The sequence below is a fragment of the Erpetoichthys calabaricus genome, chromosome 15 (genome assembly GCF_900747795.2).
Source record: "Erpetoichthys calabaricus chromosome 15, fErpCal1.3, whole genome shotgun sequence".
In the NCBI taxonomy this organism is placed as follows: domain Eukaryota; kingdom Metazoa; phylum Chordata; class Cladistia; order Polypteriformes; family Polypteridae; genus Erpetoichthys; species Erpetoichthys calabaricus.
The window spans coordinates 92927272-92945227 of record NC_041408.2 but is presented as its reverse complement, the minus strand read 5'-3'; the positions used below and the strand labels follow the sequence as shown (position 1 = coordinate 92945227).

The window sequence follows — 17956 nt, the reverse complement described above, 5'->3', positions numbered from 1 at the left end:
GATCAACACGAGCACGCTGACAAAGTATATTGTGCAATGCAACGAAACGTGCGGCAGCAGCTTCCACCTGCAGCTATAGACTCTCTTTATTTTATATAGCACCATGCGTAGAGTAGACCATCACAAGGTCATTTCACGTCTCATTACGTTGTATTCTTGAGGGCTTTGACCAGCTCTTTATCTCACCATCTGGGAAAGGCTCTCTGTAGAGAAAACAATCCCATGACCACCATAACATAGAGGTTAGGGGCACGCGCTGATACAGCACATTGCCGCACCCACCACATGACAAACCAACTCAGGACCCCAGGTTAGAACCCGAGTGCAGCCATGCAACGGGTGACACCTCAGCACCCACACCAGTTCAGATGGAATGGAACCAGTGGGAAGTTTTTTTATGGTGGCTGGAGTGCCAATTCTGCCACCAACCCCCAGGTTTTTCCCTACAGGGATGGATGCAGATTAACGTCATACCCAGGACGGAGCAATTTCAGGTTAAGGGCCGTGCTCAAGAGTCACTTTTGGCATTTACAGGATTCAAACCGACAACCTTCTGATTGCCAGGGCAGATCACTAGCCTGAGAGCCACCACTCCGCCATAACATACACAGTCGATTTATGTGGATCCTTGAAAGAAGACCCAGCCATCCTGCATGGATAGTGGTGCTGAATGAAATGCCAGTTGTATCCACATCTGCGTTTTAGTGGCATCTTGATATTTTATTTATTTACTTTTCTGCCTATTTATGTACCGTCGACCCTTGATATACGACCGGCCTGACATGCGAACAACTTGCTTTACGACCAAAATTTTTGTTTTGATTTACGACCAACATCTTGCGTTACGACCTGAATGTGGTCACATGTATCCACTTGCACGATTGTAAACAAACAGCCGAGAGCGTTTGTAAGTGTCAGTCGGAGCCCAGATACATGTGTTTGTGGACGTAATTTCGGTCAGTGCAGTGATTTATATAATTTTTTTCGATAATTGCTAAGGAAGGAAGAGAAGGTAACAAAGGTAAAGAAAGCAATCACAATCGAAACGAAGAAGGAAATTGTGTGGAAATATGAGAGTGGTGTTCGTGTGACCGATCTCGCGAATATGTACAGCATGTCAAAATCCACCATCTCGACAATTTTACAATGAAAAATTTGTATAAGCAGGCTCCTTCCAAACAATAACCACCTTCCATTTCATTCTCCTCCTCCACCCTTCCTGCAGCCCAAAGATGTCAACTTAAATGGTGAGTACAGTATGAAATTGTTGTTTCTGGTAGGCTAGGCACTTTTTATAACTTTTTGGTTAGTGCATTAGAAAAATTATTGGTGTTTTGGTAAATTATGCACATTATACAACCCTTTTTTATTATGAAAAGGTTAAGTAAGTGTTGCTGTGGGAGGTTCGGAATGCGTTATGGGTATTTCCATTATTTCTTATGGGGAAAAATAGGACTTACAACCAACTTGAGTTACAAGCAGCCCTCGTGAACGAATTGAGTTCGTAAGTCAAGGGTCCACTGTATTTATTTATTTAAAGAGCTGCTGTATTACTAGGGTGTTGTACCGTGTTAGCCATTATGGATGTAGTGAGAAGTAAAATGACCCCTTTTTCTGGTTAGCCAATAAGATTACAATATGCCAGCTTTCAATGCAACTCAAGACCCTTCTTCAGGCGAGATGGAATCCAGAAAGTGGAGATTTCTGTGCTTATATAGAAACCAGGACGGATACAGCACTGGAAAACCTTGAGGTGAGACATCTTAGATGTACTCCAGTTTCTTGCCTGAAGAAGAAGCCTGAGTTGCACTGAAAGCTGGCGTATTGCAATCTCTCTGGTTAGCCAATAAGAACTTCTGTAAAAAGCCAACATGTCCCCTGGGGACAAATAAAGTTCTCTCCGTCTTCCCCGTTTCTGGCTTTCAAAAATGATGTCCAATTAAAGCATTGAATATAAAAACATACAATTTTAAATATTAGCAATAGTCTTACTACTTACTTTATCAGATAAATACAATTGACAGCTTTTAAAAAGCAGCTCCCATACAATTAGAGAGTGAGTCACGCATCACTGATCCTAAATTACTCTCAAGTAAGTTTACTTCCCTAGTTACTTAAGGGTCACATGACTGCGGCACGCTGAGGTTTGACCACAATCAATGCTTGACAGAACCAGCAAAGTCCCTCAGGGGCCTGCCCTTGGACCGTTGATTTTTTTTCTGCTTTATATGAATGACACACTATTGGAAAGTGAAAAAAAGAACACCCTGAAGATGTTACACACCATGGAACAGAGATTTGTGTGGGAGAATCAGCGTGCGTTAAGGGCGCAGTCACACACAGTGATACGACGAGGCTTCTTTGGTACATTGAGTGTCCAGTGTTATAGCTTACTCCCATTAAAATCAGGTGTGACCTCACTGTGCTACAACACAGGTCCATATTCTGTCATGCACAAAAACCATACAGAAGATGAATGTCCTCTATTCCCTTTCAATATTTGAGGCTCAACTTGGTCGAGGTTCACTGGTGGTGGCTCAACGCAGGAGACATGCCATCTGCCATCCACCCTCCAGTCCAGTCCAGTCCAGTCCAGTCCAGTCCAGTCCCCTGCAGGATCAATTAGGGAGAAGTGTTGCAGGCGTGCTAGCCAATGGAGGTGAGAAATGGCCTCAAGAGGAAGATGAATTGCATGGGTGGAATGGAGACGGCACCGTTTTGCTGGATGAACACATGTTCCATTACGTGCAGGAATGGGACCATTGGTGACATAGGTAGTACTGATCAAGGTCCCCTCAACACACACCAGATGTGAGTAAGTGCTGAAGCTGATAGCTCCCCAGACCTCATTCCTTGGCATGGATCCTGAACATCATAGGTATAAACACAATGGAGGTAACTGCTCATCAGGTCTCTGTCAGACACATACACCACCATCACTCACTCACTCCCTGACATATTTTGCTTACATACAGTCTTATGAAAAGGTTTGGGACCCCCTCTCAGCCTGCATAATAATTGACCCTCCTTTCAGCAATAAAGATAACAGTGGTATGTCTTTCATTTCCTAGGAACATCTGAGTACTGCGGTGTTTTCCAAACAAAGATTTTCAGTGATGCAGTATTTAGTTGTATGAAATTAAATCAAATGTGAAAAACTGGCTGTGCAAAAATGTGGGCCCCCTTGTCATTGTGCTGATTTGAATGCCTGTCACTGCTCAATGCTGATTACTTGGTGGGATGAGCTCATTGAGCCTTGAACTTCATTGCCAGGTGTGTCCAATCATGAGATAAAAAGGTATTTAAGGTGGTCAATTGCAAGTTGTGCTTCCTTCCCTTTGACTCTCCTCTGAAGAGTGACAGCATGGGATCCTCAAAGCAACTCTCCAAAGATCTGAAAACAAAGATTGTTCAGTCTCCTGGTTTAGGGGAAGGCTACAAAAAGCCATCTCAGAGGTTTAAACTGTCAGTTTCTGTAACAGTAAGGAATGGAAACAGGAAATGGAAGGCCACAGGCACAGTTGCTGTTAAACCCAGCAGGTCTGGCAGGCCAAGAAAAATACAGGAGCGACATATGAGCAGGATTGTGAGAATGGTTACAGACAACCCACAGATCACCTCCAAAGACCTGCAAGAACATCTGGCTGCAGATGGTGCATCTGTACATCATTCTACAATTCAGCACATCTGTATGGCAGGGTGATGAGAAAGAAGCCCTCTCTGCACTCACGCCACAAACAGAGTCACTTGTTGTATGCCAATGCTCATTTAGACAAGCCAGATTCATTTTGTAACAAAGTGCTTTGGACTGATGAGACACAAATGAAGTTATTTGGTCAGAACAAAAAGCGCTTTGCATGGCGGAAGAAGAACACCGCATTCCAAGAAAAACACCTGCTACCTACTGTCAAATTTGGTGGAGGTTCCATCATGCTGTGGGGCTGTGTGGCTAGTTCAGGGACTGGGGCCCCTGTTAAAGTCGAGGGTCGGATGAATTCAACCCAATATCAACTAATTCTTCAGGATAATGTTCAAGCATCAGTCACAAAGTTGAAGTTACTTATGCAGGGGTTGGATATTCCAACAAGATAATGACCCAAAACACAGTTGGAAGTCTACAAAGGCGTTCATGCAGAGGGAGAAGTACAATGTTCTGGAATGGCCGTCACAGTCCACTGACTTGAATATCATCAAAAATCTATGGGATGATATAAAGCAGGCTGTCCATCAAATTGAACTGAACTGGAGAGATTTTGTATGAAGAATGGTCAACAATACCTCCATTCAGAATCCAGACACTCATCAGAGGCTATAGGAGGACAGTGTCTAGAGGCCAAAAGGAGGCTCAACTAAGTATTGATGTCATATCTCTGTTGGGGTGCCCAAATTTACGCACCTGTCTAATTTTGTTATGATACATATTGCATATTTTCTGTTAATCCAATCAATTTAATGTCACTGCTGAAATCCTACTGTTTCCATAAGGCATGTCATATATTAAGTTGCTACTTTGAAAGCTCAGCCAATGAGAAACAAAAATGCAAGGAATTAAGAGGGGTTCCCAAACTTTTTCATATGACTGTAACTGAAGACAAACTGTCATTTCTCCTAGTCTGCCATCGGAAGGAACACTGCAGGTGTGCTTGGCACTCATGCCAGAGGAACACATGATCACCATCCTGCTTCAAGAAGACCACTGCATTTGGTCGGAGTGAACATTTTTCTTCTGTTTAAACATATTTCTTACATGAATATTACGAACAGAGAAAAGCAAAAATATCTCTATATACAATCAATAAGATGTCTGTTTGCCCATCTGGTGCCTGTGCCCTTGCTCTTGCTCGGACATAATGTCGCCCAGTGTCAACAAGAGGGCAGTATTGTAGCCAGCGAAAGGTAGTAAACTGTGTGGCGTACCTCCATGTGTCCACAACAGAGCTAGAGGTGCATACAACGGCAACAAGAAACACAAAGAAAGAGGGATGTAAGGCATGCAGTATCTGGTGAACTGAGGTTCATAAATGCACATGGCGATTGAAACAGACAGATGTCATATTGTACCATTTTAATAAAACAGGTGTTTTACTATGTCAGTCTCTCTATTATAATAAAAAAATCCTGGGATGAGACGTGACTTTAACAGAGAGATACTTTCACGTCCCGCAAGATGAGACTTTGTGCCAAAAGATTTAACCAGGCCTGGGGCCGGAAATAAAAGACAAAGAGTAGATGACAAAGTAGAACGTCGTAAAGAATTCAAAAACGTTGGAGCGATACACATGCAGAGCAGGTTAGAGATAATGGATATACTAAAATTCAAAAGTCTCAAAAAAATGATAGTAAAGATCACATTAGCTACTTGGTGATATAACGGAACAGCGAAAAGAGATCGAATATATTGTTCGGATTTAAACTAAGTCGGAGACTTGTAGATCGTCTAATTCGTGTTGCCATCAGGGAAAAGTAGTGTTTCTTCCCAATGAAGAGGCGTATCTGCGAGAATTAAAAGATTGGCTGTTTGGTGAAAGTGAAATCCACATACGCCGTCATGCTTAGGTCACAAGAGATTTTAGAGACAGAAACGTTATTCAGATACTTCAAACAAACATAAGTCTCTTTCAGGAGTGAATCGAGCTCTGTGTGTAGTTGAAGGGGACAGTTCCGTCTCTCAATTAAAAGAATAGAAAATCTTCCTCTTCATAGGGGCGCGCCTTGGGAGCGGGACACCCCCAACAGGAGCAGAGGATGTCTGGGAGAGAAGAGAGACAAGGCAGCGAGACAAAAGGACAGCTGCTGTACAGGCTTTTAAATGTTTGAAGCGCCATGCGAGATGCAGATCACATGGCATGGTGGCAGCAGCAAGACAGCAGCTGATTGAGCAAAGAGGAGGTAAACAAAAAAACTAGTTGTTTCTCATTGTATCACCGTTTAAGAGGACCAGCAGCGACCATGTCTTCTTGGGGTGCGTTTAGTCCCGCTCTTCACAACGTGAGCGGCAGAGACACAAGGTGGCTGGCATGTAGCGCAGGCCTGTTGGGGGCGGGGGGATTTGGGGTTTAGTTGGCAAGGGTTGGCGAGCGAAGCGTGCAGGGGGCTAGTTTAGAGTATAAAAAAAAAAAAAAAACCTCAAACCCTAAAATTCACCTAAATTTTGTTAAAAATTGGACCATTTTGGACAATAAAAGGAAAATATAAAAAGTGCCAATAGTCAGCGCACATTTGTTCAGCACAAATGAAATAGAAAATCAGTCAGTCAGTCATTTTCCAACCCGCTATACCCTAACACAGGGTCACGGGGGGTCTGCTGGAGCCAATCCCAGCCAGCACAGGGTGCAAAGCAGGAACAAACCCCAGGCAGGGCGCGCACACACACACACCAAGCACACACTAGGGACAATTCAGAATCGCCAATGCACCTAACCTGCATGTCTTTGGACTGGGGGAGGAAACCAACGTAGAGAACATGCAAACTCCACACAGGGAGGACCCAGGAAGTGAACGCAGGTTTCCTTACTGTGAGGCAGCAGCGCTACCACTGCGACACCATGCCACCCGACATAGAAAATATTTTTAAAATTACATAATTATGTAATGTAAATTATTATTGTGTAAAATTGTTCATATTCAGTATCTGGTTTTGATTATGCTTGTTTTAATCAGACAAAAACAAAACCATGTAGTGTAGTAATTTTCACAAACATTAAGCTCATATTATATCCAAATCCATTAAGTGTACAGTTCTGTCTGATTGTGACACAAAAATAAACCTTATAGTAGCTCTTTAACCATACCATGATTACTAAAACTGAAACTAACAGATAGAAATGTCTTTGTGAAATGAAAACTAAATTAAAACTAAAAATACGTGATGAAGGAAAACTAAAACTAAACTGAATTTCTAAGCAAGGTCTGAACAAATATAGAAATAAAAACTAAAAAGTATAATAACCTTGATCTGTTATAATCTAAACTTCTTTTTATGTTCTTTAAATATTGATTGTTGCATTTGTGCACAATCTAGACTAGACTGAAATGACTTGGCAATCCTGGTTCTTCTGCTGTCATCTTAATGAAACCGTTATAAAGTGAAAAGATCGATGCAGTCCTGGAGCCACGACGACAGCCCATTAGGGTCCGGGTTTATTTATTCTCCCTGATCTCTGGGACCAGCAGCTATAACTAAGTCACATGACTTCCAAAAAAATCTTTTTTACTCTATCAGAAGAACAAAGTAAGTGTGCCTACTCCGTGTTCAGTGGCAGCTAGGTGTCCTAATCTACTCATCCACTAAACAGGATCATCTCCAGACAGAGGAGCAGCTTCAGCGATGGACTGCTGTCAACGTCCTGCTCCACTGACAGACTGAGGAAATCGTTCCTCCCTCACACTATGCAACTCTTCAGCTCCACCCGGGGGGGTAAACGTTAACATTATACAAAGTTATTGTCTGTCTGTATACCTGCATTGTTATCACTCTTTAATATTTTCTTTATCAGTATGCTGCTGCTGGAGTATGTGAATTTCCCCTTGGGATTAATAAAGTATCTATCTATCTATCTAATGAAGAGTCATCAGTGCAACTGTAAAAAGTGATGCGTTGAATGGGTGTGAATTTATGATTTTGTGGACCTGGCTCTTAATAAATGGGTGTGAACGTGTGCAGATCAGCCCCACTGGTGGTGCCAAATGCTGACAGGATAAGCTCTGGCCTGCTTAGCCCTTTAGTGGACAAAGCTGGTTTACAAAATGGGTGGATAGATATCTGATGATAATAAATACAACACAGTCCAAGGCATGTAGCTATTCTTCTGTAGATGCAGCTGTATCTATCCTGACATTAAATTTGTTTGTGTGTCCAGTTATTAGAAAGAACATTTCAAGGTGTTCAAATGAATGCATGAACAGACTTAAGACAACTGCATGCTCTAAGGAGGAGTGCTGCATAAAACTCTGCTGCCGATTCATCTTAATAATAATAATTCATTACATTTATATAGTGCTTTTCTCAGTACTCAATACATGTTGTGTCCTTATTAAACAACCTCCTTCCCATCTCAGCATAGACAGTTTGTGTCTTTACACTGGACAATAAAAGTTTTCAAAGGTTTTGTTTCTTGCAACATTTTTTGACAATTATAATATACATCTCCAAACTGAACACAAATATATTTTGAGGCCGACTGTATCACACAGGAATTTGGAGAAACATGAAATTACAAAATGGGATTTTATTGAATTTAGTGTGTTTAACTTCTTAATGGTGCGATCACATTGCATTAGTCTGACTAAGCTAAAAATGTAATGCTTCTTGTTTCTGAGTTGATGGACTTCACTTGCCCCATTACTGCTTGACCATTGTTGTAGCATTGTGGTGAAGCCTTTCATCATGTCTGTCACTGGCTGCACTAAGATTAGCAATGAAGCTGTCCAAGTGTGAATGCAGAACATGAATCTTTAGGAACACTTCATGGTTTTGTATGTTGGAAGCATGTTGCCAACTAGCCAACTGGTTTGGTGCTCTGTAGTTGCAAAGAAAAATTTCAATAAAATCCTTGAAAGCCTTCCATGTGATTTCCTCCAACTTCCCAGCCATAGTTACTTGCATCCTAGTAATGGTAATTTAAAAAGAACCGAGTGGCCGTGTGGGTAAATGGCACTGAAGTAGGACCTAATGATTAAAATACACCCAATGATGTCAATGTAACTCATACTAATGCTTCCTATATTCCAATTAATTAATTATTTATATATTTTTTATTAGGAATTTCATAACATAAAGTCAAAAACATTAGAATATTAGAAAACTTTTACCATGAATAAGCAATTCAGCCCAACAAAGCTAGCCAATCCAATCCTCCTAATTCCTCCAAAATAACATCACGTTGGGTTTTGCAGGTCCCTAAAGTCTTATTGTCTACAACACTACCTGGTCACTTATTCCACATGTCCATAGTCACTGTGTGAAGACTAATTTTCTGACATCTGTACAAAATGTATCCTTAACAAGTTTCCAACTGTGTCCCCGTGTTCTTGATGAACTCATTTTAAAGCCACAGTCTCGATCCACTGGACTAATTCCCTTCACCATTTTAAACACTTCAATTAGGTCACCTCTTAATCTTCTTTTGCTTAAACTGAAAAGGTCCAGCTCTTTTAATCTTTCCTTGTAACTCATGCCCTGTAGTCCTGGAATCAGCTTAGTCGCTCCTCTTTGGTCATTTTCCAGCGCTGCTGTATCTTTTTTGTAGCCTGGAGACCAAAACTGCTCACTCACCAGTGTGTTATAAGCGCACATATATATTATATTGTATATATCTTACTAATGGGGCTTTCCCCTGCTCGCTTCGCTCGCCAACCCCTGTGCCTGCGCTACGTGCGACCCTTTTTGCGGTTCTGCCGCTCACGTATGGGGATGCGGATGTACAATTTAAACAGATTTTTATTTTTATGGGAATTCTTACATATGCATAATAAAACTATTTTACATTACAGCGAGTAATTAACCATATTATAAAAGAGTAAAACGTAATAATTTGAAAGTAAACTACGGTTCATGTTGCGCTAGAGTTATTCGTTGCGCAATATGATTTTGTTCTGTTTGGCTTTGAAATTAACACACAAATACTTTTTAAACTAACACTTTAACTGTAAAACTTCAGTAAAAACAATTTTTTTGAATTAACTTTGCGTCAATATCGCTTTGAATTTTGATTCTGTGTTTGGACTTTCATCGTGACAACTCAACGTATAACTGCCCGTGACTGAATTTAATTTCTTTCTCTCTATTAAATAAAATGACTTTTTCAAATGTTTGTCCCTGTGATTTGTTAATTGTCTTTGCAAAAGCTATTCTAACGGGAAACTGTAAATGTTTTAATGCGAATGGCATATTAAGATCTCCTTTGGTGTCTAATGTTATCCCCTGAAGATGTACTACATTACCTGTCTTGGATACGCCCTTCTTTCTACAGTGATTCGTGCGGAGGAAGACCAGACAGTGTTAACTGTTGTAGATATTCTTTGTGATATTGTAAGTTGATGTTTTCATCTTCTGCACCATCACCACCACCAGTTTCAGCAGAGTCTATTGATACGCATTTAACCAATTTGCCGTGTAACTGATCGTCATTTTTGGTGTTAATTCATTTGACTTATTCATTTCTCGGTGCTAGGATTGCCCATGTACTCATTTTTTCTTTGGGATGAAATTCTTCAATAAAAGTTGGACATAATACGTCTTCTTTAATTGGGAACTTAAAGTGAGGAAAACATTAAAATTTAAAAGAACTGAGAGAGCAGCAACTGTGCCTGACAAAAGTATTCACACGAATGAGAGGTGAGAGGGCCGTGTGCGTGGTTGAATATGGTGGAGTGGGGGACGTGACTTGAAAAAAATCTCATGGCCAAACTTTCATCTTGCGGGACTTGAAAAAATCTTCCCAAAAGTCTCGCCTCGCTGCAGGATTTTTTTATACAATAGAGAGATATATAAACGTCTATGCGTGGAAGTGTGCGTGTGTCTTTCTGTCCGGCCCGGAAGTGAGCGGTGGAGTCGGGCTGAGGGCTCCACCTCTGAGGATAGGCAAGCGAGGCCAGCATGTCGGCAAAACGAAACATCTGAAGAGAGAGTCACTCATTTTTTCGCTATTACGGAAGCGAGGCAAGCACATCTGCAAAATGGTATCCCTTTTAATTTTCCTCCCGCCGCTAATACACAAGCAAGTTGAGCTCGTCAGCAAAACAAAACCTCAGAAGAAAGACAGTCATTTAGCCTCTAATGCACAAACGATGTGAGCACATCAGCAAAATGAAAACCTCCTAGGAGAGAGACGCCCAGAGTAGTTCCTTTCAATTACCTGACATCTCTACATCTGACGATTTCAATAGTTTCTAGGACCCTGTGCAATATAAAAGCATAACCTCCTTGGACTAGTACTCCGCACATCAGGGTGCTATATAACCTTATGTTCTGTTAGCCTTCTTAATGGCTCCTGAACAGTGTCAAGAAACTGATATCGAAGAGTCCACTACGACTCCTAAATCCTTCTCATAAGGTGTTCTTTCAAGTTTCAGACCTCCTATTGTGTATTCATATCTGACATTTTTACTTCCTACATGTAATTCTTTACATTCATACAGTTGGCCCTAACAGCCTGTGGAGATTACAGGTTCAGGACCCCCATGAATGCCAAAATGAATGAATACGTTTTGGAGCCCCCCACCTCACCTTCTAATACTGTACTGTGAACAACAAGCCTTACGAATAGATCTAGACAATCCAGTAGAGTTATATATGACACCAGAAGAGTAAGAGGACAGGTTAGGAGCAGACACTGAGATACAGTGCACTGCTGCACCCACCACATGACAAACCAACTCAGGATCCCAGATTTGGACCCGAGTGCAGCCATGCAACAGGTGACACCTCAGCACTACACCAGTTCAGATGGAATGGAACCATTGAGAGTTTTTTTTAATGGTGACTGGAGTACCTCAGGTTTTTCCTTGCACGTTGGAGGGCCTACATGTAGGGCTGGATGCAGGTTAACGTCATACCCAGGATGGAGCAATTGCAGGTTAAAGGCCGTGCTCAAGGGCCCATTGAAGTAGGGGCGTTTATGGGATTTGAACCAGCAACCTTCCAATTACCAGTGCAGATCCCCAGCCTCAGAGCCACCACGCCGCCTACCTTTACATTGAGAAAAAAAAAATTAACTTAGTGGCGAAAAAACCATACACAATGATGACTGTGTGGTATAGCAGGTCCGCGGCTTCAAAAAAAAAAAGGGTCAGGTTTTAAAATCTGTATAGCCGTGTCACTCTTCATGGGCGCGATTGCACGACCGTGGGAAGTTAATGAGGTAGTTGGAGTGAATTGCACCTGCACATGTGGGTGCGATCGTTCTCAATTGCTTCATTGGCTTCCTGCGGTGTGTGATTAAGATGCTGTGCTCACGGAGACGGGGCTATATATATATATATATATATATATATGGGTCGGCAGCAGGAAGGGGGATGGATAGATGGATTGAGAAAGAAAGCAGGAGGTTAAAGGACATGAATGGCGGTTTTGGAAGTACGATCTGGCCACCTGTAAGGAGAAGACGGCACGAGCTGGGGCCCTGCGAAGGAGCGTTTGTTGGTAGCACTCTAGGGGCTAATTCGCCCCATTGAATGTTCAGTTGGAGTGGGGTGAGCAAGGCAGGTGTCCTCCCGAGGGATCTGAGGTGCGACTGTGTGAGCGTGATGGATGAAGGGAGGAGGACCGACCTCGGACGGTCTGGCAGTGATGTCCGTAAGGAAGCCAAGACGAAGGTCAGCCGAAAGGAGCTCGTGGCTGTTGGGTCTCCGCCGGCGGCAGGAGCAATGGGTGAGCCAGGGAGAATGAGAGACGGAGGTGGGCTGTGATCATAATAAGAGAGACTGCATTTTAACCTCGGATTTTAATGGATTTATTTATTGATGTTTTTATCCCCTCTGAACACTTGGTATTATGTATTATTTATTGGAACTGTGGAGCACTGCACCGTTTTTGTTTGCCGATTTTTAATAAAAGCACCTTTGCACTATCCCCTGGCTTCATTTGAGAATTGTCCACATATGTCAGCTCATCTCGGTGACATTACCGACGGTGTCGGGTTCAGGGCTCCCGAACGCAAGATGGGAGCATGGAGAGAACATGGATTGTCACACACTGTGCAAGCAAATCACGTGCATGAGACAAGCTGTAGAGATGTGAGGTTTCCCCTACACAAAGTGTGAAGTTCTGCAGGTCTTAATTGAACTACTATGTTTTAAAAAGTTATTATTATATTACCATAAACAAACACACTAATTTGTTATATGATAAAAATGAGTAACATTACATAAATTGTATGCATTTATAACTTAATAGACCTTAGTAGACCTTTTAGTTTTCTTTATATTTTCCACTCTTATATTTTACTGTCTGCAGTTTTCCACTGTAGGTCGCTAAACTCGAAAAATAATTTCTATTTAATTATTGATGACAAACCAGTGGATAGTAAATCGTAAACCTGAGTCTGTACTTGCATTAAAATTCATCTGCACCAGCCTGTATGCTGTCCAAGTTTCTCTGTTATGATTCAGTGGATTCAAAAGTATCTGTCAATCCACCAAGCTTGGTATCATCGGCAAAAGTAATCAGTTTGTTGTTTAAGGCAGTTGTCAAATCTTGAAATTGTTTCACCACTCGTCTGAGGGTCTGGAACTGATGAAGCCTCTCAAATAAGTGGAGAAACATTTTTAAGATTTCACAGCAAGTCCATTTCCTTTGACATGCTACTGTGAAATGCTATTATATTATTAGGGCAGGTGAGCTTTGTTGGACTGAATGGCCTGTTCTCGTCTGGATTGTTCTAATTTCTCTTCTTTTACTCATCTATTTTCTGGCCCTGATGAAGCTTGGTGCCTATTGCAGCAGCAGAAACCATTCAAGACGGGGACAACAGCCCATCACTGGGTACCAGTCACACACCCACCCCTCAAATTCACTCAAACTGGACCAATTTAAAGAAGGCGATGAAAATAAATCACCCATCTATGAGAGGCAGAATACCTGAAGAAAATCCACACAGTCACAGAGAAACATGCAAACCTGACACAGGCAGAACCTGTTGCGTACGTTCTTACTACAAAACACCTCCATGCTTCCTCAGCTTTCAGAACCTGCAGGTTCACTACAAGATCACGCGGCACCACTGGGCACCACTATAGCTGCCCCAAAAACTTGGAGAGGTTTCTAACAAACTAAGAGAATGAAATCTGTTTAGTCTGAAGCAGAAGAGACGGCATGAGGATCTCATCCAGGTCTTCAAAATCCTCAAAGACATTGATAAAGTAGATACAGCAGCACACTTTAAACTTAACATATATACTGTATATCATGTACTTAAGGACACCAGTGGAAATTAAGGGGAAGTGCATTTATTATTATTGTTGTTTATAATTTGGCTGAGGTCTTTATCTGACCTGACTTACAAAATTGAGAGATACAACTGGTTACGTTTCTGTTGTTTTTCCAATTGGAGAACGGGTCAGATGAAGTGACTTGCTAATGGTCACACAGTGTCCATGGCAGGACAGGAACCCATACATTTATACGATACACGACTGAAAGGCCACCGTATTACCATCTGGCACAATTAAAGCAGCACACACACCAGGTGTAGATTTCCGACAGACTCAGTGAATTAAACGTCTCTAGTGTCAAGCGGAAGAGACTGCATCAGGACCTAATCCAGGTCTTCAGATTCTCAAGGGTATTAATAAAGCAGATCCATCAGAATTCTTTCAACTTAACAGTGAATCACATACTCAAAGACACCAGTTGAAATTCAGTGGAAATGCATTTATTATTATTTGTACTATCACTTATTACTTGACTGATGTATGACTTATTTGACTGATGTCTTTATTGAAAGTGAATTACAACATCTGAGGGATACAATTGGTTGTGTTTCTTTTTGTTTTTCCAGTTGGAGCAAGGGCAGGTGAAGAAGCTTGCTCATGGTCCCTCTGTGTCAGTGGCGGGATAGGAACCTATACATTTACATGATACATGTTTGTGAGGCTACCCTAAAACCCATCAGGCACCATTAAAGCAGCACCCACACCTGGTGTACATTTCCAACAGACTCAGTGAATTAAACGTCTCTAGTGTCAAGCAGAAGAGACTGCATCAGGACCTACTCCAGGTCTTCAGATTCTCATGGGTATTAATAAAGCAGATCCATCAGAATTCTTTCAACTTAACAGCGAATCACGTCCTCAAAGACAAAAGTGGAAATTAAGAGGAAGTGCATTTATTATTATTATCATCATCATTTATTACTTGACTGATGTATCACTTATTTGGCTGATGTCTTTATCCAAGGTGACTTACAACATAACATCTGAGAGATACAATTGGTTACGTTTCTTCTGTTTTTCCAATTGGAGTACAGGGCAGGTGAAGTGACGGGACTGGAGCCTATACGTTTACGTGATACATAATCTTGAGAATACCCTAAATACCCTCAGGTCCATTAAAGCAGCACACACACCTAGTATAAATTCCTGATGGTTTTTTGTGAATTAAACCTCTCTAGTGTCGAGCAGGAAAGACTACATTAGAACCTAATCCAGGTCTTTAAATTCTCAAAGGTATTAATAAAGCAGATCCAGCAGAATACTTTCAACTTAACTGTGAATCACGTACTCAAAGACACCAGTTGAAATTCAGTGGAAGTGCATTTATTATTATTTTTACTATCACTTATTACTTGACTGATGTATGACTTATTTGGCTGATGTCTTTATTGAAGGTGAATTACAACATCTGAGGGATACAATTGGTTGTGTTTCTTTTTTTTTTCCAGTTGGAGTAAGGGCAGGTGAAGAGACATCCTCACAGTCCCACTGTGTCACCGGCGGGATAGGAATCTATACATTTACAAGATACATGTTTGTGAGGCTACCCTAAATCCATCAGGCACCATTAAAGCAGCACCCACACCTGGTGTAGATTTCCAACAGACTCAGTGAATTAAACGTCTCTAGTGTCGAGCAGAAGAGACTGCATCAGGACCTAATCCAGGTCTTCAGATTCTCAAGGGTATTAATAAAGCAAATCCACCAGAATTCTTTCAACTTAACAGTTAATCATGTACTCAAAGACACCAGCGGAAATTAAGGGGAAGTGCATTTATTATTACTATTACCATTTATTATTTGCCCGACGTCTTTATCCAAGATGACTTACAACACCCGAGAGATACAATTGGTTGCGTTTCTTTAGTTTTTCCAATTTGAGAACAGGCAGATGAAGTGACAGAATAAGAACTGATACATTTACACAATACATAATCTCAAGGATGCCCCAAATACCTTCAGGCTCCATTAAAGCAGCACACACACCTAGTATTGGTTTCTGATGGCTTCGGCGAATTAAACCTCTCGAGTGTCGAGCAGGAAAGACTGCATCAGAACCTAACTCTGGTCTTCAAATTCTCAAAGGTATTAATAAGATAGATCCAGCAGAATTCTTTCAACTTAACGGTGAATCACGTATCTCAAAGAGACCAGTGCATTTAGGACTGAGGCCAGGAAGCTCTCCCGTACAGAAAGAGTTTTAGGAATCTGGAACAAACTACTAAGACATGGGGTTTTATGCAGCAACCTTGACAACTCTTAAGAAAGATCTGGATGAAATATTGAGATACCTGAGCTACGTTAGCTAAACAAACAAGCCTGATGGACTGAATGGTCTCCTCTTGTTTTGTCAGATTTCTTAAGTTTGTACTCTGGAACACATTCTTGCTTCCTCCACATTTGGAACCTGCAGGTTCAGTACACGATCGTGAGGCGACCCTAAAACCATCAGGCACCACTAAAGCAGCACCCACACTATGTATAGTTTTACGACAGACTCGGAGAATGAAACCTCCTTATCGCTGAGCAAAGGAGACCGGCGGGGACTTTACCGAACTCTTCACAATCCTCAAATGCATTCCCGAATCCAACTTAACAGTGTATCACATATTTGACACAAGTAGAAATTAAGGAGAAGTGTACTTAGGACCGAAGTCAGGAAGCACTACTTTACACAAACAGTTGTAGGAATCTACTGAGACAAGGAGTTGAAGCAGAAACCTTGATAACCCTTAATAAATATCTGAATGAGATAATGAAACATCTTAGCTATTAGCTAAACAAACAAGCTTGATTGACTGGTCACCTGTTGCTTGTCAAATTTCTTATTTTCTTCCTACGGAACACATCCATTGCTTCCTTGGCATTTGAAAACCTGCAATGTTCAGTATACGACCACGAGGCTACACTGAAACCATCGGGCACCATTAAAGCAGCACCCACACCTTGTATAGAATTAAACTTTCTTAGTGCCCAGCACAGGAGAATGTGTGGAGACCTAACCCAGATCCTCGAAAGCAATGATAAAGTAGACCCACCAGAATTCAAGTTAACAGTTGTAAAGCCGGGGCGCATACAGCCGCCCTAACCTGACACCGACAGGCAGAACACAAGTTTCACCACACAGCACACGATTTATTTACAGTCGGGGAAGCGTTTCTTCTTCGCTGCCTCCCAGTACAGTAAATACAGCACCACAGTCCCTTCTATTCGCCAGTTCTTCCGCCTCCACTTCTCATGAGCTTCGTCCACTTCCTACTGACTCTGACCATTAAGTGGTGGTGGTGACTGGCTCCTTTTTTTGATCCTGGGAGTGTTTCAGGTGGCTCATCAAGATTACCTGGAATCACTCCCAGTTGTGCTAGAAGTCCATTATAGGGCGGCCCCCCACAGAACCCAGCAGGGAATCCATAGTGCCACTGCTGCCCAGGAGGGCAGCCCTCTAGCGTTCCCAGGGGAGGCATTGCCTCACTGATCTTCTCTCCCCCATGATCTTCCATTCTGCTGGCGTCCCGGCCAAGTAATGGCCTTGGCTGCCCATCACACTGTGGTATATTTAGGAGTGAAGTTCGGAAGCACTTGTTTATATAAAAAGATTTGAGAATCTGAACAAATTATCTGGGTACAGCAAAAGCGTGATAAGAACAAGGCCCAAACATGGACAACATTATTACAGGACAAGCCCATGCTCCCTCGGTTTGCAGTCACCACTTAAACCAGGCTACATGCTTTTGGACACCTTTGCCACTGGGCAGACATTCCAACCAGAATTCGAACTGGTGTCCCAGACTCTGACTTTGGAGATGCGGCTTATTATTACTCGCAGTAGTTTTGTTTATATCGGGCTTATCTTCCTCACTTCCACAATGAGCTGGTAACCCTTCCCCAAACGCGAGTCTTCCGGGATGCCAAGAACGCCAGAAACAAACGTGCGGCACAGAATCAAGAAACACCCACAAGCAGCTCACGTGCGATCGAGCGGCACACCGCGGGGCGAGATGATGGATGGATGGACCCCTTAACC

At 42.0% G+C, this 17956-nt stretch overlaps 1 protein-coding gene across 2 annotated transcripts in view; it reads right to left on the bottom strand.

Moving 5' to 3' along the window:
- Positions 1-17956, bottom strand: part of LOC114665943 (son of sevenless homolog 1-like) — a 143326-nt gene that overhangs the window by 124593 nt on the left and 777 nt on the right. The gene's annotated exons all lie outside the window — the stretch shown is intronic.